This window comes from Equus asinus, chromosome 12, assembly GCF_041296235.1.
Source record: "Equus asinus isolate D_3611 breed Donkey chromosome 12, EquAss-T2T_v2, whole genome shotgun sequence".
In the NCBI taxonomy this organism is placed as follows: Eukaryota; Metazoa; Chordata; class Mammalia; order Perissodactyla; family Equidae; genus Equus; species Equus asinus.
In genome coordinates this window covers 50,081,503-50,105,841 of record NC_091801.1, presented here as the reverse complement: position 1 = coordinate 50,105,841, position 24,339 = coordinate 50,081,503, and the positions used below count along the sequence as shown (strand labels likewise).

The 24,339-nt window shown below is 42.3% G+C and overlaps 1 protein-coding gene across 7 annotated transcripts in view; it reads left to right on the top strand.

The window, feature by feature from the left end:
• Positions 1-24,339, top strand: part of NCALD (neurocalcin delta) — a 446,704-nt gene that overhangs the window by 67,700 nt on the left and 354,665 nt on the right. The window contains exon 1 of one of the 7 annotated variants that reach the window (XM_070481415.1): positions 12,118-12,230. The exons of the other annotated variants lie outside the window; for them this stretch is intronic. The gene's annotated coding sequence lies outside the window, so the exon portion shown is untranslated. Of the gene's footprint in view, positions 1-12,117; positions 12,231-24,339 lie in introns of those variants that run through there. 7 annotated transcript variants of the gene reach the window in all.

Below are 24,339 nucleotides of genomic sequence, written 5' to 3'. Positions count from 1 at the left end.
TATAAGGTGACCATATAATTTATTGTTCACACCAGGACACTTTTGAGAGTGAAAGAGGAGAGCTTTCTAATACTTACACTAAATGAAAGGCACAAACAGGGACTGTCCTAGGCCATCCAGGCAAACAGGGACATATGGTTACGCTGGTTAAGTGGGACTTAAGATAGTTTTCCAAATATGTTTTAAAATTTGTCAACCTACCCTCTTTTGTATTAGTCTGCCTTTGGTTTATGAGATAAAAACATGAGATTTAAACAACGTGGAAAAAATAATGTAACACTCGCAACAGACTGTTGGCCTGAATTTGAAGCAATGGTCGGGGCTTCTCATCCAGAGGGAGACCTCCTTTCGTACCTTACTACCCTACGATACACTGGGTGCCTACACACAGAACTTCCTTCTGTACCTACTTTTTTTTTTTCCTATGTAGTCTTTAATTATGGTCCTTCTTGAAATAGTGATCATTTATGTTCAAAAATGGCAAAAGTAGATTTATATATATATATTTTCCCGAATATCTTTGTCTGTATTTCTGGTTGCCTAGGTGACATTTCCAAGAGAATGCGTGCTCATCTGCTATTATTAAAGCAGAGATAAGATGGTGACTATTTTTAGGCCCTTCTATACCTTTCTTTTTCCCCACCAGGCCACTTAATTGGTTTATTTTTTCCGTTTCCATTATTGGAAGGCCATGTATAGCTTCCTTCCTCTGGTTCTAATTTGGCGGCTGGTTAACTTTTTGAAAATTGACGGAGCAATTCAGTGCCTTTTTCATTCAGAATTACTAAATCTGTATTGAGAGTCTATTTATTTGGTTAGTTGATAACAGTTGTTTTTCTTATGGGTTGTCCAAACCAAGCTTAGGCAATGGATATTTTTGGTACAAGAAAAAAAGAATGCAGAAGCAATCTGAAATTCTGTAGCGGAAAGAGCACATCCACTCGGGGGCTGGATTAACCTGGTTTTAGTCTTAGTACTGCCAGTCCTGGAGCTGTGTCTTCAGGTGACAAGGGGGCAATAAATCGTACCTGCTTCATGGGGTGGTTGTGAGGTTGAGGACGTTGCGTGGGCTAACGCATGTTAAGTGTGAGGCGCTGCGTCTCGCTTCTAGAAGTCATGCCATGCTGGGGCTGTTCTTTAACATCAAAGGTACCAGTGCACCACCTTTCAGAAAATAATTTTATGCAAGATATTGCAAATACTTAAATTTACTAAAGAGAAACATTAGGGGGATCATCTTCTTTACTAAAATGCTTTTCTGCTTTTATAAACATTTCAGAGAATTTCTTTCAATGGTGAATACACCATTGGGTATATTTATGGTACTATTGAAATTAGAAATCTCTAATTTACCCCCACACTTTTAGGAACATAACTGTAGTGTTATTACCCATAATTCAAAGGCAGTCAGTGTTAGTCTTTGGGATATTTTCTTTCATTATTTTTATGTGAAGTTTTTTTGTAAAGATTTATGTAAAGATATATATGATACATATCTTTGTAGGGCTCCGTAAGGGATTTTGAGTGTTTGTTTGACCCTTGTATGCACCTGAGGAGGACATGTATAGCCTAAGTCATTGTTAGGAATAGGGCCTGAAATACTGCAGATGGGGATCTGAGATGATTAATTTGGGTAATATGGCAAGTTTGAGAGGAGAGATGGACTTTAATCTGTTGTTGTGGAAAAATTGTTTAATGTTGGGATGTTGTCCTGACTAGGACTCCTTCAGTTCTCATTCTTTTACATTGTTATTCTATTTTGATAAATAGATCTATCATTTATCAATTAGATTCCTCATTTGATAAATGAGGCAGATTGCCGCATCATTGCCCTGGAGTTTGTCTTGCTGCTCTTGAGGATGGAGGAAGAGGAGAGGAAGCAGACAGGCAGACGCGCACACACACGCACACACACAATCACGTCTCTTTAGACACGTGACCTGAAGTTCCTAACAGGACATTTAAAGTAAGAGCCCTTTGGTGGGGTTTGCTCTGTGACTTGTTGGAAGGGGAGGATCAGGATGTGGGAAGCCTGTGATGTTCAGTTCCCACCACCTCAGCTTTTGGAAAACACGACGGCCATTTCCATGTGGGGCCAGAGCACAAGCAGTGAGAATCAGAAGTCAGTCCGACCTCTGAAGTTTCTTGAGAGAGCAACAGGAAGGCTTTGCCTTGTATTTTTCTAATCTAGACATTTAAAATGTATGTTCTCCAGCCTTTGGGTGCTGTTCCCTCTGTACCCTCACCCACACTGTTATAAAAGTAAGGCATTATCATGAAACAAAATCCACACAATATAGAAAATTAGAAAGAAGAAAAAACATCACCTGTAATCCAAATATTCAAAGGCAACCAGAATCCATATTTGGAATATTTCTTTTCATTATTTTTTTTATTTTTTGTGAGGAAGATTGGCCCTGAGCTAACATCTGTTGCCAATCTGCCTGGGTTTTTTTTTCTTCCCCAAAGCCCCAGCACATAGTTGTATATTCTAGTTGTAGGGCCTTCTAGTTCTGCTATGTGGGGTGCCACCACAGCATGGCTTGATGAGCGGTGTGTAGGTCTGTGCCCAGAATCCGAACTAGTGAACCCTGGGCCACCGAAAGCAGAACATGTGAACTTAAGTACTCAGCCACAGGGCCAGCCCTCTTTTCATTATTTATTTATTTATTTAATTTTTTTTGAGGAAGATTAGCCCTGAGCTAACATCTGCTGCCAATTATCCTCTTTTTTTTTGCTGAGGAAGACTGGCCCTGAGCTAACATCTGTGCCCATCTTCCTCTACTTTATATGTGGGACGCCTGCCACAGCATGCCTTGCCAAGCGGTGCCATGTCTGCATCCAGGATCTGAACCGGTGAACTCTGGGCTGCCTAAGTGGAACGTGTGAACTTAACTGCTGCACCACCGGGCTGGCCCCTCTTTTCATTATTTTTATGTAAGGATTTTTTTCTTAGTTATATGGTTATATTTATATATAATTATAAAATTATTTTTTCATTTAAAAACGTACCCCAAGCTGTGATGTTGTGAAATGATAAGAAATATATATTTGGTCTTTGTCCCCAGTTGCTGGCAAACAGCAACTAAAACCTTGGAATTTCTGTGGGATAAGGGTAAGAGGAATGTCTTTTGTTATTCATAATAAGCCCCTTTCACCTATATCTGAATTTTTGCTAATGAGGTGATTCTTGGAAGATGGGAGTTGGTTGCCAGAGAAACCAACCAAGTAATTAGAGGGATGGAACTTTTAGGTGCCCCCACCATCACCTCCAACCTCTAGGGAGGGAAAAGGGGCTGGAGATTGAATTCAATCACCAATGGGCAATGATTTAATCAATCATGCCTACATAATGGAACCTCCATAAAAATCCTAAACAGTGGGGTTTGGAGAGCTTCCGGGTTGCTGAAGACGTCAAGGTGCTGGGAGGGTGGCGTGCATGGAGAGGGCATGGAAGCTCCTGAGCCCTTCTGCTAGACCTGTCCTGTGTATCTCCTCCATCTGGCTATCCCTGAGTTGTACCATTTATAATAAACTAGGAATCTTGTAAGCAAACTGTTTTCCTGAGTTCTGTGAATTGTTCCAGCAAATTACTGAAGTTGAGGAGGGGTCGTGGGCACTCCTGATGGACGGCCAGTTGAGCTGATTGGTCAGAAGCACAGTGACAACCTGGGACTTGCAACTGGCGTCTTGTGGGATTGAGCCCTCAACCTGTGGGTCTGCGCTTATGCTGGGTAGTTAGTGTCAGAATTAAATTATAGGACACTCAGTTGGTGTCCAGAGAGTTGGAGAATTGGTTGATGTGGAAAATATCCTCACACATTGGTGTCAGAAGTGAAGTATTGAGAGTAAAAGAAATGCAAGTTTTTACTTTTATAAGAATTTTGCTTTTTCTTATATATTCTTTGTAGACAGTGCTTAATTGGTCATATAATATGCCATTGAATGGGTATACCTCAGTTTACTTAGCCATTCCCTTACTGAACGTTTGGTCAAAATTTTAAATATGTTTTTGCTATTATCACTTTTGTGCAATAACTTTCTCTCTATGTGAGATTATATTATTGGATATATTTCCAGTGAATTTAATAGATTGGATGTTTGAACTTTTAAAAAATTTTGACTCATTTTGCCATTTGCTTTCCAAATGGGTTAATTCATGCTGTGTGATTGTGTTGGTTTCATCTTCTTTTTCCTTACCTTGGATATCATCACTTTGAAATTCTTTGTCTAATTTGGTAGTGGAAAATATTTTATTTTCATTTATATTTCTTTGATTACTAGTGAGGCTGAACATTTGTTTTTCATATTGTACACTAGTTGCATTTCTTCCTTTCCTAATTTTCTGTTACATGTTCTTTGCCCTTAGATGTGTTTCTCTTCAGTTAAAATGAAAATTTTTATTTTATTTTTTCAAATTACAAGTGAGGACAAAGATACACAAAGGAGATGTTTTCCTGGCCCGTCTCTACTGCCACGTATGCCAATGTTAAAGGCCTGGGACATGTCTCCCCACGTTTCTCCTTGTTTGTGCATATAAACACATAGCTTTCTACAGATACAAAGGGGGCTCATTTTCTATTACCAAAACAGTCATACTATACACATTATTCTGTAACTTGCTTCGTTTTTCACTTAAAAATATTTATCCTGGGCATAAGATCTTTAGTAACATATGATAAAATACTTTTGGCCACATTTGGTGCAGCTGTTTCCCCAGTGCATTGCTTGCCCATTGACATAGTTTTACATTGTTAAGTGGGCAAATGTTTCACTACGATTTCTTCCCCTGCTAGGACAGCCTGCTCTATTATCTCATAGGGTTTGGTAAATACACAGCTCTTCTTTGTACTGGTTTTAAAACATTCTTAACTTAAAAAACTGTATTGGGGCTGGCACAGTGGTGCAGCGGTTAAGTTCGCAGGTTCTGCTTTGGCGGCCCATGGTTCGCTGGTTCAGATCCTGGGTGAGGACCTACTCACTGCTCATCAAGCCATGCTGTGGTAGGCATCCCACATATAAAGTAGAGGAAGATGATCACGGATGTTAGCTCAGGGCCAGTCTTCCTCAGCAAAAAAGGAGGAGGATTGGCAGCAGATGTTAGCTTAGGGTTAATCTTCCTCAAAAAAAACCAAACCCATATAATTATTTAATCCAACTATTTTGTGTAGAGTGAGGAGGAAATGTGGTGCTCAACTGATTATTTTTCTCCTTTAACTTACTAGCCAGTTGTCTCAGCATCTTTTATTGAATGGTGCTTTTTTTTTCTTTAACTTTCCATAAAGTAAGTGACTTCTCTTATTTGTGCATTTTGTTTCCCAACTATAAACTAGTGGTGTTATATTCTGAAGGGTCTTTTCTTAGTAAAGGAAAATTTCGCATTTGCCTGGAATTAGGTGGTTATGCTGAGAATAACGTGGTCCCCTGGGGCCCCAGATCTTTGCCTTGTAACTTGAACGTCACGCTGCTGCGTGTGGGGCAGTCTGCGAAGTGTGGAATCCGAGAAGTATAAGTGCATGCACTAACGATTTTTATTCCATCTCGACTGTGTTGCCGTGAGCTGGTAGGGCCACAAATATAATCTCATCCTGCAGGTAAAGAACCCAAGCAAATCTCCTGATTTACTCAGGGTTAATCCTGCTTTCCAATCTGATAGTTCATTGTTTCATATTATGCTATCTGCTGTTCTGGTCTTCCTTCCGCTTCCCTTTTATTTTTTAAAAGATTGGCACCTGAACTAACATCTGTTGCCAATCTTCTTCTTTTTTTTGGTTTCTTCTTCTCCTCAAAGCCCCCCAGTATGTAGTTGTATATTCTAGCTGTGAGTGCCTCTGGCTGTGCTATGTGGGACACCGCCTCAGCATGGCTTGATGAGCGGTGCCACGTCTGCGCCCAGGATCCGAACCAGAGAAACCCTGGGCCGCTGAAGCGGAGTGCGAGAACTTAACCACTGGCCACGAGGCCGGCCCCTGCTTCCCTTTTATAGTGATAAATTTATCTTTGAAATTTCAAGTCTGGTTGGCTAATTTGATCACCATGTGGGGAATCTCAGGAAGGTCATAAGGTTAGTTTTGCCTAGAAATGAGGGCTCTTCCGGGACCATTATTATTATTATTTATTCAACAAACATTTATTGTCTGTCTGCTCTGTCCAGAGCACTATGCCAGATGTTGTGGGAAATACAAGATGAATAAAACAGTTTTCCTCTCCTCATTGGGTTTACATTCATTCCTTTAGCATTGTTCTAATTACATTTATTAAATTGGGCTCTTTACTAAAGGGCATCAATATTTCGTGTTGTACTCACTGCACTATCTTGAAACCCCAGTGACAGGGGATGGTGTTTTCTATTGAGCAAGTGTCAGGAGTAGAGTGCGTTGATGCTGTGTCACATTCAAAGCCCTACTTTGAGGGACTTAAAACACGTGGGGACTTGACCGATGCATATTTTATAAGCTAAGATGGGCCTGGAGATCTGCAGTATCAGTGTCTCCTGTTTCTCAATACACTTTTCGGCCCCAGCTTCTCTTCCTTTGGATGTTTAGGTTACTCATTTGGTCAACCAGGTTCTAAAAATAAACCTAGAAACTCTGAGAGTTTCTTTTCTCGGCTGATTGATGTGTGTTTTTGTGTATCCCAAACTGCGCTGTGTAACTATGTACTTTTGCATTATGTATAGCACTTAGCAACCAACAGTGGAAACGAAAGCTAGGGGCACAGGCCGTCCCAGCTGAGCTGGAGGAACTGGCCAGCTGAAGCCTCAGAGAATTCTCCTTCCCTCCCCCATGCTGCGCTCTGTGGCCCTCGGGTCCGCCCTGCTGGCCTCGAGTTCCTGCTTTGTGCCTCCTTGGCTCGTGGCTATACGGGGACCAGAGGAGGGAGAGGAAGGACCCCTCCACTCTCCCCTCTCGGATCCCTTGGCTGGTCAGTGCTGGTGGGGTGAGGGAAAGAGGGCAGGACTGGCCACCACTGAAGTCCTGGCACCAGTGACAGTCCTGTAGGGTCAGAAGTGCTGAGACACTGTCTTATTTGGAACTCTGAGTGCATTTCCATAAAGGAAGGTCACATGTTGTGTCTGGACTATGTGGGACCCACAGGACAAAACTCTGTGATTCCTCAGAACTCTGGGTTAAGATGGCTCTTTGAGGGTGACATAGGTCAATGCTTAGAACATTGTGAGGGGAGAATACATTCTAGATTCCAAACATTCCAGGTTAGGAAGACAGTTAGAACATGATCGGCTTCTAAGTCGAGGGACTAACCGTAAAGTCAAAAAGCGGCTTATTCCCACGTGGGAATGTCCTCTTGCCTGAAACATGGGCGTGTGACAAATGCACTCAGCCCTTCTGCCCCAGCCCTTTTCTGGAGCTGTAAAAATATGTTAGTTTTCTGATTTTTAGAGGAGCAATTGTACTAAAAAACTAGCATCCTGATTGTACCAAAAGAAGGAAGACCTTGGGAGTATAGATTTAATTCCCTATTGCCTTTTAGCAAAAAATGCAAAACCAAGCACACGAGGGCCTCTGTGAAAGGCCCTTATTCTTTTCCCTAAGAAATCTAACTTCTATTCCTTCCTCAGGACTCCTGTCTGCCTCTTCTTCTTTGTGCATTTTAGGGAACAGATTTGAAGAATATTTCTGTCAATTTTTTTTTCTGTGGAAATAGAGATTGTTTTCTAAATAAAAAGATTCTTTGAAAGGTGATTTGTATCATCTTTCTTTAGAAAATCAGTTTTGTTTTTTTAAAGGCTGGAAAGCCTAGGTCAGCAGTTCAGAATGATTAAACAATACTCATTTGGAAAGGGACAAGGTCTGTACAGTTGCTTGTGTAGTTTTCACAGAAGGGGACAAAACGTTAAAGAGTAAAACCCCTAGTCTCTAGGTGAACTTTTTTTCCAACCTCAGAAGGGCTGAGCCTGCTGGGAACAGGAAGTAGGTGCAGGACGGCTGTTTGAGTAATGAGAGAAGCTTCTGGATTTGCCTTAGCTGTTTCCTTCACGCTGAAAGCCAGGGCATTGGCTTCTGCAGACATTCCCCTGCTTCTGTGGCATCTGCACCTTTTGCAGGGCACACGCACTGCACACAGGCACCTCCTCCACAGCAGCGAGGAGTTGCAGAGATAGCTAGAGCTGTAGAATGCAATCGAAGACCTGGCTAAGCTTCGAGCAGTTGCAGACAGAGAGAGAAGTCTCGGAAGTGGGCATATCAGCCCTGTATACGGAATTAACTAGTCCTGAGGGTCAGTGCGAGACCCGAGAGAAACAGGGCACAGCACAGAATGAGGATGAGAACGGCATGTTCACTTTCATGTGCCACTGGATCAGCACTTTCACGTGCCACCCGGGGCTCACGTGCCACCAGGTGCCACCTCATTAAAGAGGATTTTACATTGTAGTTATAGCTATACGTTGACAGTTTTATATGTATTGTTTAAAAATATATTTGTACTTAAGTTAGTCGTTTAATAAATTGTTGCTTTAGTTTGGGCCCTCTCAGTGGTCAAGGACTAGGACGTAACTCAAACTGATTCAAGTCCAAAAGGCTCATTGTAACAATGACCACTACTGTCATTGTGTTGTTCTGAGTACATTATCTCACGGACTCTTCTGCCCTATGACAGGAGGCAGTGTTATCATCCCCATTCTACTGAAGAGGAACAGGCTTAGAGAATGCACCCGAAGGCATATGGGTGGTAAGTGGGAGTCAGGACTCACATCTGGGTGGTCACTTGAGAGCCATAGTCTCCAACCACCGTACTGCTCTGCCCCTTGAAAGGATTCTGTGCTTGTGAAACAAAGAACAGCTGGGCCTTGTGGGGGCCACAACAAAGGACTGGAATATTGGGAAGGGAGTCATTATCTTTCTCAGAGGTCATGTGGTCTCTGGTCAATTGGCTTCTCTCTTTTTCTTTCCTATCTTCTTATCTTGCTTCATTTTACATATGGCCCCTGAATGGCCAACCCATAAGACTGCAGCCTGAGACCTCAATTTGTAAGTAGGAGTTTCCTATTGGTCTAGCACATTGAGCCAGGCCGCAGGCCAACAGAATAATCAGCTGACTTTGAGTTGACAGTTCATCCCAGGTCTATTGGTGGCCTCCAGCACTTCTCCAGAACTGGTTCCCCTAGCAGGGGATTGTGGGAAGGCAGCACACACTGGAATGGGAAGTCGTTCATAGCAGGAAATTAACATCTCTGGTACAAGCTCATTTTATACTTTAATACTTTTAGAGTTAAATAATTCAAGTTTTTTTCTATCTTTATAAAGTCTCAACTTAAAGAATCTACATCTGCTAAGACTCTTCATGTTAGAAATGACAGAAAACTAATTCAAAGGGGCTTCAAGAAATAAAATTAATTGGTTCTTTTAATTGGAAAGGCAAAGGCTTGGCTGGATCCAGGTCTCAAACAATATCATCAGAAATCTATCTTGTGCCATCACTTGGCTCTGCATTCCTCTGGGTTGGTTTCATCCTCAGCCAGGACATCCCTTCATGATGTCAAGACACCAACAGAAGGAAGCTTCAGGCTCATCTGTTAAGTGAGCTGGTGGAGCTTCTCTTTCCCTATAGTTCGAACAAAATTCCCAGGTTTTGATTCTCATTGTCCTGAATTGGTTACATGCCAATCTCTCAACCAAATATGGTAGCCAGGCTGTTTGGTTAGGCCTGGGTCACTGTCCACCCCTGGCGAGGGGTTAAACCACCCCCTCATTCAAGCACATGGACTGGCCATGGAGGAGTATGGTCTCCAGCGACAGTCCTGAAGAAATGGTAATGGATCCTGTCCAGGCAAAAATAACCCATGTCCACTTTGGAACACTTTCAGATGTATTATAAATAACTGGACTTCCATAATCAAGGTTTGGGGGCACAGGGTAAACAGTCTGGGTCACTGACTTTATCTGATTTGTATGTGACAAATCCAAAGACCTAAGAAATCCGAAGTGTTTAGAAAGGCCTAGATCTCCTATGTGTTTCAGGTCATTAATCCTGAAAGATGATGCTGTTAAATAAATGAAATTATTATTAAGACTTGCATCTTTTTGAGAAAGCCAATTGCAGGATGGTTTTGTCTTCAATTTCTGATGAAGCAGGAGGATGAGGCTTGAAGGGCCCTTGTTAGGTACCCTCTATTTAATGTTCAAGCTGTTCCGGCATTGAAATGACTTTGGTGAATTACAGAAAGGCTTTGCATAAACTTTTAGCAGCAACTAGGACTTCAGACCCAGTTTATCTAGGTAATGATTAAATTGCCTCATTTATGTATCAATGATCTTAATAACCACTGGGAAATAATTGCTTAGTTTTTAACTATCTCCTAAATCAGGAACTTCAACGCCAAGGGAGGTTAAGCTAGCAAGTCCTCAGGCTCGCACATACAGGTTGAATCTGTACAACCTCAGGTCTTGAATAGTAGTGTATATGTCTATGTGTGTGTGTGTGTGTGTGTGTGTGTATAACTTTATGCTGACAGGAATTGCCATATCTCTTTCCTTACTGTGCCTACTGTAATGGTCCCAGATGTCCTTTGGAACAAATGATCAGCTTCTTTTGACTATCAAAGTTTTGCAGACACTTGCTGTAATTTCTTTCACTTATTTAAAGTTTGTATTTATGGGATTAAAAAAGCTCTCTCATTTGCCAAAATGTGTTTCTTCTCTTGACTTTCATTTCATGGTGCAGCTATTATTTGGTTTCATGCTGGTTGGAGTGTCTCAATTGCAAACAACAGTTCTCACTCTGGCTGGTTTACATAGAGAGTTTTTAAAAGGATATTAAGGAGCTCACAGAATTTCTGGGAGGACCAGAGTCAGACTTGGAGGCCATGCAGCTGGGAACACTACACAAATTACACCACTGGTGGCTCCAGTGGAGACCTTGGTATGGCCACCACAGAGCATGGTCCCTCTGCTCATAGCACCAAGGGAGTCCTTCTGGTGGAGCCCCATCACTGTTTCCCCTGAACCTGGGCGTCTGTCTGCCATGCTCCACCAATCCCCACTACGGCGTGCTCCACGTGGTACCTCCTTCTTTACCCCGACTCTCTTCTGAAAAGAGTTTTTGCATGGATGCTGCTGATTGGTGGAGCCCAGGTCATGCGCCTGCACCCTAAGTGCAAGGTAGGCTGGGGAGGCGAATTCCTGACTTACATCTAGGGGGGTGTGGACTCATAAGGTAGAAAGTTTCTCAAATGTGGGAGCAGTCTTCAAAAAAATGCTGTTTGGCCACAAAATATGACAAATCACTACACTTACCTCTGGATATCTTGTTCTAAAACAGTGACTACCATCTTAGCAGTAGGAGTGTTCCCTACTGAGTATAATTTGAATGACCCCAGGAAGGACTCTCTGGCCTGAGGCCTTATGGGAGATTCGTTGCTTTTTATTAAGTGGCTATCCGGCTACCTCTCACCACCCACCTCTTTACTGCCCTTGGTTGCCTCATCAGTAGCAGCTAAATCAGTCTCCATCCCTTCCCTGCATGGAAGCAGGGGCTGGTCTAAAAAGCAAAAGTGAGGCATCTGATGTTCAGAAAGTGTCACCCTCCTGCCCAAAGTCACACAGCCTGTAAGTGATTAAAACTCAAGTTTGTCTCTAGAGCCTACTCCTCTAACGACCCTGCAGTACCACCTTTGAGCCAGGCACGCACTCTGATGCGAGGATTTTCCTCATCAGTAGTGTGTGATAGGGAGCCAGCTGGACCTCTGCGGAACCCCCACACTGTCCCTCTGCCCCCTTCAAGGATGAACTGTGCAGCGTGGGTGGGGGAGGTGGGATTTATCTTGTGCCTCTGCCACGGCTGAGCCCCTGATATAAACAGGAGATGGATATTATTAGTTGCAAATGAAAGCTTAAGACATGTACTGGAACTTTCCAATAATGTGGTTTGCTTTACAGTATAATTTATTATTAGATAGTACCATGGACTGAGTTATGTCCCCTCAAATTCATGTATTGAAGCCCTAACTCCCATGTGACTGTATTTGGAAATAGGTCTTTTAGGAAGCTAGTTAAGGGTAAGCGAGGTCATAAAAAGGAGTGGGGCCTTAATCTGATAGGACTGGTGTCCTTAGAAAAAAAGGAAAAGACACCAGAGATCTCTGTCTTTGTGTGCACAGAGCAAAGGCTGCGTGAGGCCGCAGGGAGAAGGTGATCATCTGCAAGTCGGGAAGAGTGCCTCCGTAGGCACTCCGATGGAATCTCGATCTTGGACTTCCAGCCTCCAGAACTGTGAGAAAATAAATATCTATTGTTTAAGTCGCCCACCCCGTGGTCTTCTGTTATGGCAACCTGAGCAGACTGTTACAGGCAGATTTGTCTTAAATCCTGAATGGGGAGGTAGGAATGGTAGTTGCTTAAGCAGCAAAAGCTAGAGGAGCAATGGGACCTGCAGGTGGTGAGACCACATCTGGTCAGGGGATCGTTAACAGCTTCACCAGAGCCAGTGCCATGTGAAATGGGCATGGATGGAGTCGGAGTGCCTTGCAAGGAGGGTAGCTTAATGGTTAGGAGCATGGGCCCTGGGGTCTGACTTTCTGAGTGTGAACCCTGGTGGTGGCTTGCTAGCTGTGTGATTATGGGCAAATTAACCCTTATGAGCCTTCATTTTTTTAAAGGGAGAATAATGACAGTACCTATCTCACAACGTTCATGAAATGAAATAATGCATATGAAACTATTAGAGCTGTGCGTAGCCTGTAGGAAGCTTTCATTAAGTTATTAATATTAGTTAGTAGTTAATACTATTTTAACTGGCAGAGAATGGGGTAGGGTGTGTTTGGGGAGGAGAGAGGTGCCAGTCACAGGCTGAAGGCGTGTGAGAACAATGGAGGGAAGATATGGCACGCATTTTGTGAACAGCTGTGTGGTTTGTCTGGAGCCCAGTTCACCAAGACTCCCTTTCTCTGAGTCTGTATTTTCCAAGAAGTCTCTTTTTGGAAGAAGTTTCCCAAAAGGGACTTCAAAGCAGAATAGAAGCCTATCCTGGCCCGCCTAACAATATGTTTGTCCTTGTTTATGAGTAAATTGGCCCTCTGGTTTATCAATCTGTGTCTTGAGCATTTGGCTGGCGTGAGTCAGTCCCCCAGAGTCTCATCACCCCTGAGGCAACTGATAAAATCAAATTCCTGAAAGTGCAGAGCTGAAGACCAGGCCTTGGACCTGTGGTGACCCCTTGGAGGCAAAGACATTGTGAGGCCCAGCTGGAAACAGAGAACTTGCCCATCTCTGTCTCTCCTCCCCTTTGCTCTTGCTTTAAACTTTTACAGCGTGACAGGTTGAACCCCAAACATCTGGTGGGATTGGGCAAAGCCAGGCACACCAAAGAGAGATGCTCATTAAATGCTTCTTGAACAAATGAAGAGTGCTCACGCTGCTGACACAGCGTGCAGTGGAATGGGGCAGGAGGGCTCACTCCTGGAAGTAGGGGTCTGGGTTCTGATTCTTTCCTTCTCTTACTGTGTGCCTTTAGACAAATCCCATAACAAAGCCTCAGATGCCTTACCTGTGCAGTGAAGATGAACTCTTTCCCCCCTGAAGGCAGAAGATGTCTCTGCTGGCTCTAACACTTATGCGCTAACAAGATGACTCCCCAAAAAGGGTTGAAGATATTATGGCACAACATGTTTCCACCACGTGTAATCCAAGGGGAGCCACAGGGTAGTTGCTGCCCTCTCCTGCCTTCTGTTTGTTTCGTGTTTGCTTTCCTTGTTGGCCTACTTGAAATGAAGCTAGGTTGTGTGGGTGGAGTGTTAACAGTGGGGAAAGTGGATGAACACAATTTTATGTATTATCCACTATGCCCATCACAACATTGAGCATATAAAAGATACTAAATAAACACTTGTTAAATTGAATTGAATATCACTGCTTAGCTAGCAATTAATTCAAATTGCATTCTTTTTTTTTTTTTTTTTTAAGATTTTATTTTTTCCTTTTTCTCCCCAAAGCCCCCCGGTACATAGTTGTGTATTCTTCGTTGTGGGTTCTTCTAGTTGTGGCATGTGGGACGCTGCCTCAGCGTGGTCTGATGAGCAGTGCCATGTCCGCGCCCAGGATTCGAACTGACGAAACACTGGGCCGCCTGCAGCAGAGCGCGCGAACTTAGCCACTCGGCCACGGGGCCAGCCCCTCAAATTGCATTCTTATACTAAAGACATTATTTGCTTTATCTACAGAATAGGAATAATAAGATAAACACAAACAAAAAATAAAACTGGTTATTTTGAAGAACAGAGGATGTGTTTTAAGGCCTATTAGTTCGGTTCCAGAGTTGCATTTATTTAATAATGACTCATGTTAGTTTGTTCTAAGATGTTTTATTATTTTGAAATTATCACCCTCTGACCCCTAACTTCATGAGATAGAAAATTAAAATATTGATTTTCTTTTAAAATTCAGGACCCCACATTCCCATTTGCAAGAGTTAGGGGTGTTAATCCTGCTAAGTTGTCCTTCATGTGATTTGAATAGATGCTGCTCACATCTTTATTCCACCGTTTCTTCAATGGAGCATTCATTTCTTGTCTGAGACTAATGTGGGAATCTATTAAGCTGGCCAATAAATGAACAGTCTGTTCTTATATGTGCACAAATTCTGAAGGCTCTCATTTTAGATACATAAAAGCAAAACTAAATACACATAAGCACACTCCATTTCCACTTATTTGTGGCTTCCTAGACTCAGGTTATGGTTGTGATATACAGTGGTCTCCCCTTATCCACGGGTTTTGCTTTCCGCAGTTTCAGTTACCTGAGATCAACAACCTCGAAGCAGGTGATCCTCCTCCGGGCATATGGTCAGGAGGTCAATAGTAGCCTAACACTATGTCACGGTACCCATGTCATTCACTTCACTTCATCTCATCACGCAGGCATTGTGTCATCTCACATCGTCACAAGAGGAAGGGCAAGTACAGTGCAATAAGATATTTTGGGAGAGAGATCACATTCACATAACTTTAATTACAGTATATTGTTATAATTGTTCTATTTTATTGTTAATTATTGTTGTTAACTGCTTTCTGTACCTAACCTATAAATTAAACTTTATCATAGGTATGTTTGTATAGGAAAACGTAGTATAAATAGGGTTCCATACTACGCATGGTTTCAGGCATCCACTGGAGATCTTGGAACATATGCCCTGTGGATAAGGGAGGACTACTGTACTCATGTGCCTTCCTTCGTGAACACATAGGCTGGCCACCCAGGCTGGAAATAATTCCTCTGCACGAGCTGATGCTGTTCAGGACTCAGGTTCCTCCCCTGGAGCAAGTGTGGCCTTCCTACATAAAGAGAATGCTGTTGATTCACTGTCTAAATCAAAAAGATGTGTGCTAGAGGCCTGCAGACATGCTTTATTTGACTTGTAGTGTTTTTCACACCTTCAAAATTTGTTGCCAACTTAAAAAGGAAATAGAAGATGTCTCATAAGAATGTGGATTTCAGGCTCCTCTTGAAAAATCATAATATCTGCCTATAACATGCCACATGACAGCAATCAGCGAGCTGAGCGAGCCTGTTCTGTTTAGAGAGGACACACACACTCTAGCTCACCAGTCTCCATTCTTGCTGCTGTCATAGACTCTGACCCGCTTCACTCACCCACAGGCCTGCTTGCCTCCATAAGCATTTGCATTTTTTTGATGGTAAAATATACATAAAATTTACCATTTTAGCTATTTTTAAATGTACAGTTCAGTGGTATTAAGTACATTCATATTATTGTGCAGCCATCACCACTGTCCATCTCCAAGCCTTTTTCATCTTCCCGACTGAAACTCTGTACTCATTAAACAACAACTTCTTTCTTCCCCCTTCCCCTAGCCCCTACAATCACCATTCTATTTTCTGTCTCTATGAAGTTGACTAGAGTAGGTACCTCATTTGGTGGAATCATACAATATTTATCCTTTTGTGACTGGCTTATTTCACTTAGCATATGTCTTCAAGGTTCTTCCATATAGCAGCATTTGTCAGAACATTTTTCATTTTTAAGTCTGAATAATAGTCCATTATATGTATCTACCACATTTTGTTTATCCATTCATCTATTGGTGGACACTTGGGTTGCTTCCACCTTTTGGCTATTGTGAATAACGCTTCTGTGAATGTGGGTGTACAAATATCTGTTTGGGTCCCTTAAGCATTTGTGTTTTTTGACAGTTCTCATGCCCATTTCCCAGTTGTGCCCTTGTAGCTCCCGCTTGGCTTTCTTCTCTGCTCTCCCAAAGGCAAAGCTCTCTAGGACTGGGCTCCAGCTCAAAGAGTTAACCTCTATGAGAAGCTCTGAGAAGGCTTCTTCAAGACATCTCATGAAAATGACTTAGATTCTTTAAAATTGTAAAACTAGTTACTGTGGGATTTTCAAAACTTAATATCACATTAATAAAAGCATCTGGAAATAACACTTTGTGATTCATTCAATCTTGGATTTAGTTATGAAAAGCTCCTGTTTGAGAATGAAATTTACAATGTATTTGGTTTTCTTGATCCCAATGAAACTACTTCATCTTGCTTTGGTGTGCTATGTATGCTAATAAGACCTTTTTCTTGGAGGTGTTGATAAATGGGAAATATAAAAATAATTTAGATTTTATTTCCGAATTTTCAGGTTAGATTAAGTTAGGAAAAGTGTAATTTTTTTTCGCTGAATGCTAAATGGAAAGGTCAAAATAAGTTTTTGCTCCGCTTTTTGAGAGGTTACTATTTCTGATTTGTTTTTGTTTTTAATGACAACGTCAGCCTGGATGTCATTATCTGACACAGGCATATGGCAATTCCATTTTATTATTATGAGAACAAAATCTTGAAGTCAACTTGGAATTTGGGTTTTTATTGAGGTAGGCACTGGGCTATCATTTACATTGCTGATATTTATTTAGCATATTGGACTAATGCAATTGTGGACTTAACTTTTTGAAATCGAGTGCAACTAACATTGCACAAAGAACATTAAACTCTTTAAGAAAACAAATTGTTTTCAAGTACTTACAGAAATTGAAATGTGTGAATTTACAAACAATTTGACATACAAATCACAAATTCTATTCTCTTCTTTAATCTGAGCCACTCATAGCTCCTTTCTTACTACTAAGATTTATTTTAGAGTCTGGCTCCAGTTTCAGTGTTTTCTTAAAAGGTTTATAATTGCATTTCTTTAAAAGTGTGTTATAACCAAGACTTTTAAACTAAGGCAGCAAACCTTCGTCTGAATTACTGAATTCCTGCTGTAATTACTTTTTCTTGTTTTCAGTGTGCTTGCAGTTTTAAGAGAACATGCCAGTCTTAATGTGTATGGGCACATTTTTCATTTCAAATTGGCTTAACCATTAAATCACATTTCAAGGGCCAATTCTGTATCTTGATATAGACCAATTGTCTCTTGATAAGGACCTATCTCTTCCTATTTAGTTATTTTAAAACCAATACATTTAAATTTTAAGACATGTCAGGGAATTCTCTTAAAGTTAAGCTCCAAGATTCTTGTCTCATCTAAGGATGTTATAGTTTGGAATGTTCTTTCCACCTGCCCTCACCCCCAGTCCCCAAAGATATTGTTTTTAACCGTGTTAAGGAATTGACTTTTCTGTGATAAGTCTTGGGTGCCTTGGATTATTGGTAGAACATGGATTTAGCAAGGGAGGCCATTTTTTACTACTCAGAACTGTTTTACTTGCAACTGACAGATGCCTACCTCAAATGGAGCAAAATAACTCAAATAACTGAAAATTTCAGGAGTGGAATTCAGACCCATTTAAATTAAGGTGTTCAAAGAATGTTAGGAACCTGTCTTCCTCATACTTTCTCTCATCTCTGTTTTCAACTGTGTTGACCTAATTCTCAGCGGGCTCCCTCCATGTGGAAGCCAAGGTGGCCCCCAGCAGCTCCAGCCACACATCATCCTCACAGTTAGCAATCCTACAAAAAAGAAAAACTTCTACAGAAGCTCTGACAAGTTGCAAGAGAGGGATGAAGTCAGTCTTGGGTCAGATGGCCTATCCTGAGCCAATTATTAAGGTGGGGAAATAATGAGTGATTGGCCAGAGCTGGGTGATATGGCCATCCCTCAGTCAATCACTGAGGTGAGGGGAGGGATGAATACCATGATTGGCCAGGTCTAGGTCATGTCACCATCACCATATGGGGGGTGCAGGGAGTGGTTGGTTAAGTTCGAAGCATTTGGTTTCTCATTGGAAGGACAGGGTCTGGTGTCAGAAGTAGAAGAAAGATGCCCACCATTCAGGTGTCCTGAAAACTCTCTATGGGGATGGACCAGTTTTGTTCATCTTTCTTTCTTTTAGAGTGGATGACACAAACCTTAACAGAGTTGCTCAATTAATGGTCATTGAGTAAATGAATGTATAAAAGGGTTGATTGAAGAGAGTTTAATTAAGGAATCATTTATAGGATGTGAACAAGGTTAAGGGAAACCATTGAGAGATGGCAAAGCACCTCAGGGCCAGAAACTCCTGGAAGCTGTTAGAATCCTTAGGCCTAACGGGATGAGGGGAAAAAAATAGTTCCTGGAATCAGAGAGAACAGTAGCTGGAGGAGAGGGAGTCCTGACAGGAGCCAAGGTCTTGGGTAGAGGACTGCACCCGTGGAACTGTGGCCTGGTGGGGAAGACATGGGGAGGATGATTACCCCAATCTCTCTCTCATCCTGACCTCCAATCTTCTACTGTGTTTCCCATTGCCTGAATCCATCTAGAGTCCAGAGTACAAGAGAGTCCTATTAACTTAGTGTATGAAAATCAGTCTCCAGGACCTGGAAGGACAAACAGAGGTCATCCCAGGCTTTTTTGCTCATTCTCAGTCTTCTTCTGACCTCGTCCTAATGCAGATCTTCTTAGATGTATTCATCCCCCTCCTAGGACTCACAACCTAAGTACAGACCATGCTTATCTTACTGTCTCACACCCTGTGCCTTTGTCAGGGGTACTACAGATGGCTGTGCAGGAAGCACCGTTCCCATCATGTGAACGGCGTCCTCTGAAACTGTGCTGAGCACAGCTTGTTCTGTGGCCCTGCCTTTGCATTGCATTCTGGATTGTGTTGGCTGGACAGTGAGGGTGGGAGAGCCCAAGGAAAGAGGAAAGAAAGAGATAAGGTGAAGGCTTATTATGCCATAATTTCAAATTTGGAAATAATTACCTGTATACCTATCAGGGCTATAGACTCTTGTTTTCTCAGGTTATCAGACAGATGCTGTGGGTCAGAGACCAGGAGGCCCAAGATTTCATTAGTAAAAATAATGGGCTAAGTTGATGAAGAGCCAGAATAAGAAGGCACTTTTAAAAGAGGTTATTGATTATTGCCAGGGAGTGGGTCCTAACAAATAAGCTGTATCCAGCCTCACAGAGGCATCCGGAACTCCTGATCTTGGCCTTCATGACTCACTGGACTTCTGTTGAAATAGCATCTGTGTGTCAGCATTATCAGGAGTAAGGGATCTGGAATAAACGTCTTGTGGTGATGAGCCACAGAGGGCACAGACTCAGCAGCAAGAGAGAATAAAATCGCCTTGCGCTTAAGCACCCTTGGGGTTGATATTCATGTGCGGGGCCCATGGTTGTGAAAGAATCCTGGATCACAGGCTTGTTGTGCAGATGAATGAAACACTAGGTGGGAAATACAGATTCTCAAGTGTGGTATGAATGTTAGATACAGTGAATGAACCAATATTTTGCTTTTCTCTATTTGTTTTCTCCCGTTCTAGTTCTTTTTTGGTCCCTAAGTCTCAGTCATATCATTTTGTAACATCTTAGACTAGGAACTCATGTAAGCTAAGACTATAGGTTAGGTTAGCTATCTGGGAACTGCCAGTCTTCTCAAATCCCTACGCATTATGGCTTTTTGCTGTGCTCGTGTTTTCAGGGCTGTGATTGTACTCTCAGAAGTCACCAGAGACGTAATCCTTAAGTCTAGTATGTCTTTTCCCTAAGTCATCCTGGAGAAAGAATAGCACCCCTGCCTTGGACATGTAATTAATTTGTTTCAATAGAAATAGCGAATCTTTACCAAGCACCTACTCTGTGCTGTCCACTCTTCTAGGCCCTGGGAATATGGGGGTACAAAAGACAGGCAAGGGTTCACCTCAAGAAAATAGCTAGAATTAAAGAGAATTAAAAGTAGAATTCTAATTAAAGTAGAATTATATGACCACTCATATAGAGTAGAATGATGGTGGGACCACATTTTTTTGGATGGTCAAAGGAAATGTCTTTGAGGAAATAGAATTTAAACTAAATTATGGATAACAAGAAGGAACAAGTCATGAGAATAGCAGGGAAAGGGCATTCCAGGCAGAAGGAACAGCCAGTGCAAGAGCCTGGAGATGGGAAAGAGCTTGATGTGTGGAGGAACAGAGAGGCCAGTGTGTCAGTGTGTCTCACCTGGAGGGCAAAGGAGAAATGCTTAAGATAAGGTGGCCCAGGGACACAGGGCCTTGGAGGCCAGGGCAATGGGAATCTATTGATGAGCTTTATGCAGGAAAGTGGCATATTCTTTTTTATATTCAAAAAATGGTTGCTTTTGATAAAAATGAGTTGTAGGGAGTAGGAGCTGAAGCAGGGAGACTCACTAAGTCTTGTTGTAAGCCAAGATATGGTGGCTTAAAAAGGGCGGTAGTAGTAATGGAGATGGAGAAAAGGATTAGGGCCCTAACCTAGTACTGGTGTCCTGAGAAGATTAGGACACAGACACCCACAGAGGGAAGGCGATGAGAAGACACAGGGAGAAGACAGCCGACCACATCTAACCAAGGAGAGGCCTTAAAAGAAAAACCCTGCTGACACCTTGATGTTGGATTTCAAGTCTCTAGAATTGTGAGAAATAAATATCTGTATGTTAAGCCACCCAGACTGTAGCACTTTGTTATGGCAGCCCTAGCAAATGAATCCATGTTAAGTTAAAATGCCAGGTAGACCCATGTGGGGATGTTAAGTCACCAGTTGGATGTATGGACCTGGGGAGACGTGAAAGCCAAAGAGAGAGATTTGAGGGTCATCAGCACAGAGATGGTTCTTGAATCCTGGACTGGGTGAGACGACCTGGGACATGAGCATACACAGGAAAAGAGGGCCTGTGGCTGAGCCCAGCACTGGTGCAGGGTGAGCAGAGGGAGTGAGGAGTGGTCAGTGAGAAGCCGGAGGTTCCCAGTGTGAGTGCGCATGAAAAGTGACCTTTGCTCTTCAGCCTGTTAGCCTCGTGTTGGACTCATCTCTTGGACCTATTTGCTTCTTTGAGTATACAGTTTGGGTCTTTGCATCAGTTTCCTGCCCTGAGGCGCTTGTTCACATGACCATTACTCTTGTTTATTAGCAGTAGGGTGACAAACTGTCCCGGTTTGCCCAGGACTAAGGGGTTTCTGGGAGTGGAATCTTCAGTGCCAAAACCAGGACATTCCCAGGCAAAGTAGGACAAGTTGGTCACCCTAATAAGAGGGAAATTTGGCAAGATTTACTTATTTCATCTCACTAGCTTCATTGAAAGGTGACTGGTTTAAGAGAATGTCATAACTATTGCTAAAATTACTGTCTTTGAAATGCTTATTTTTTCCAGAAACTATTTAGAAATGGATGCTTCCACCATGAAAGCCCATTAATGAAAAGCAAGTTTGAGATATCGTTCAGTTCCATTATCCTCTACTTTGTTTCATTTTAACAAGAATATTTTCTTGGCTTGGGTTTATATTATTAGTAATTTCATACATTTCAGGGTGTACATTTTGAGTAATTACCTCCCCAATGATTCTAAGCATTTGCTTCAGTTAATTGAACCCTTTAATGAACCCACTAACAGCATCCTTGGCATTGTACAAAATACCAAACTGCAGCCAGCTGCTCTTCAGTGGGTTTAGCTGGTGCAAACCGAACAGATGTTCAAAATCTAAACACAGGACTAAGTTGGTTTACCTTTCATAGCCCCATTCTGAGTGAGTGGAAATGAGGTCTTCAAGGCTTCAGATCCAGTAATGAGGGCTCCTGCAGCACCATTCTGAACACTTGCTGTTTGTTCGCATCTCACTGGCCCAGCTGGGTTCTTAAGGCCAATCCTCCCACCACATCCAGTTCTGCCTCCCTCACTCCATCTGCCACCGTCCGTCTCTCTCATCCTCCTCAGTGCCCTCCTGGACTGGGCAGGAGGAAGTATTGGACCCATTCACAGCACCATCTGACCAGTACACCACCCCCACATCACATGACATGGGCATAACTTCACACTCAACCAAACATATGTTCCTCCTAAGGCCAAAACAGCCCGAAGTCAGGGTTAACTTCTGTGTTAGTTTCCTAGGGCTGCTGTAACAAATCACCATGAGCTGATGGCTTAAAACAACAGAATCCTATTCTCTTACGTTTCTGGTGGTTGGAAGTCTGAAATCAAGATGTCGGCAGGGACACGCTCTGCCGGAGGCTCTAGGGGAGCATCCTTTTCTGCCTCTTCCAGCATCTGGTGGTTGCCAGCAATCCTTTGCACTCTCAGCTGTTGGAAATCACTTTAGTCTCGGTCTCTATCTATGTATGATGTTCTCTTTTCCATGTGTTTGTGTCCAGATTTCCCTCTTCTAGGGACACCAGTCATTGAATGAGGGCCCTCCCTAGTCCACTATGACCTGGTCTTAATTTGATTACATCTGCAAAGAAGTTATTTCCAAATAAAGTCACGTTCACAGGTACTAGGGTTTAGGACTTCCTATCTTTTTGGGGACACAGTTAATCCACAAGAACTTCTTGCTAATCAATCCTGTGAAGAAGAGCATTTGCTCACTAACAGGACTTGGTGAAGTCAACCACACACTCAGGATAATAATAATTGCCGGCTTTGAGTCTCCAATTCTGACGCCAACTCCAAAGTGTTTTTTTCCCACATCACCAAGCAATTAACTCAATTGTGATCCCACAGGTTAAGGACTTAGTCCTAAAAGACTGCCTCTCCCTTCAGATGCCAAGCTCAACTCCAGGTTGTCACCTGTGCTTCTGACAGACCAGCTATAGATCAGAGGTTCCCAGGATCCCCTCCTTGAGTTCGATTAATTTGCAAGAGTGACTCACAGAACTCAGAGAAACATTTTATTTACTAGATTTCTGGTTTATTATAAAAGGATATAACTCAGGAACAACCAGATGGAAGGGATGAATAGGGCAAGATATGTGGGAAGGGTGCGAGGCTTCCATGCTCTTTGGGCATGCCACTCTCCCCACATCTCCATGTGTTCACTAACCCAGAAGCTTTCTGAACCCCATCCTTTTGGGGTTTTATGGAGGCTTCATTATATAGGCATGACTTGGTAAATCATTGGCCATTGGCGACTGAACTTAACTTTTGGCTTGTCCCCCCTCCCTAGAGGGCTGGAGTGGGACTGAGAGTTCTAACCCTCTAATCTCATAGTTGTTTCCTCTGGTGGCCAGCCCCATCCTTAGATGTCCTAGGGGCTTTCCAAAAGTTGCCTCATTAACATGACAAAAGACACCTTTATTGTTCTCTTCACTTAGAAAATTCCTAGGGTTTTAGGAGCTCTGTGCCAGAAACTGGGCCAAAGATCAGATATTTATTTCTTATTATGAATCATGATATCACAAGGCAGAATCGGGTAGTGAAAATTGTACAGGATGTAGAGGCAGAAATGTTTAAATCCTAGCCTCACCACTTGCTTGAGAAGCCTTGGGCAAGTCATTTACTTTTTCTGATCCACAGTTTCCCTATTTATCAAATGAGTGCAGTATCTACCTACTGAACTGCTATGAGGTTCATGTAAGATGGTTTACACAAAGAATCTGGGACAGTACCTGGCACAAGCTGAGTGTTCAATTTATCTTATTTCTCACTTCCCTTTTAAATCAAGCTGACTTCACATAAATGAATTTGCAGATTTTTTGTGCTCGTCATAGAATTTAAAAGTAATAACTGTATGGCTAATGTTGAGATTATTAGCCAATCTGAGCATTACCCAAGTTTTGTATTTTAAGAATGACTCTCTTGTCATGCTTAAATGTGATTAATAATTTTGGAAATGCACTGGGAAATGCCTTCTGCATCATGAAAGGGGTGGTGAACGGTTCATCACTGGAAACTTCATAGATAATCAAATACCCTGGCTCACTTAGAAACCACTGCGTTAGGGGTTTGGTTGGAGCTGATTAACCCTGATGATGTCTTGTGGCCCTGGGCCCATCTGGCTTATCCTCAGGAATGTGTAAGGTACTTAGGGGGCAGGATTTGTTTCTTTTCATTAACTATCACGTCAGTTACAGATTGTGTTTGGCTGCTGGGAACAGAGATGACTTCAGTGGCTCAAAAGCATAAGATTTGTTGTTTTTTCTTACAAAAAGTAT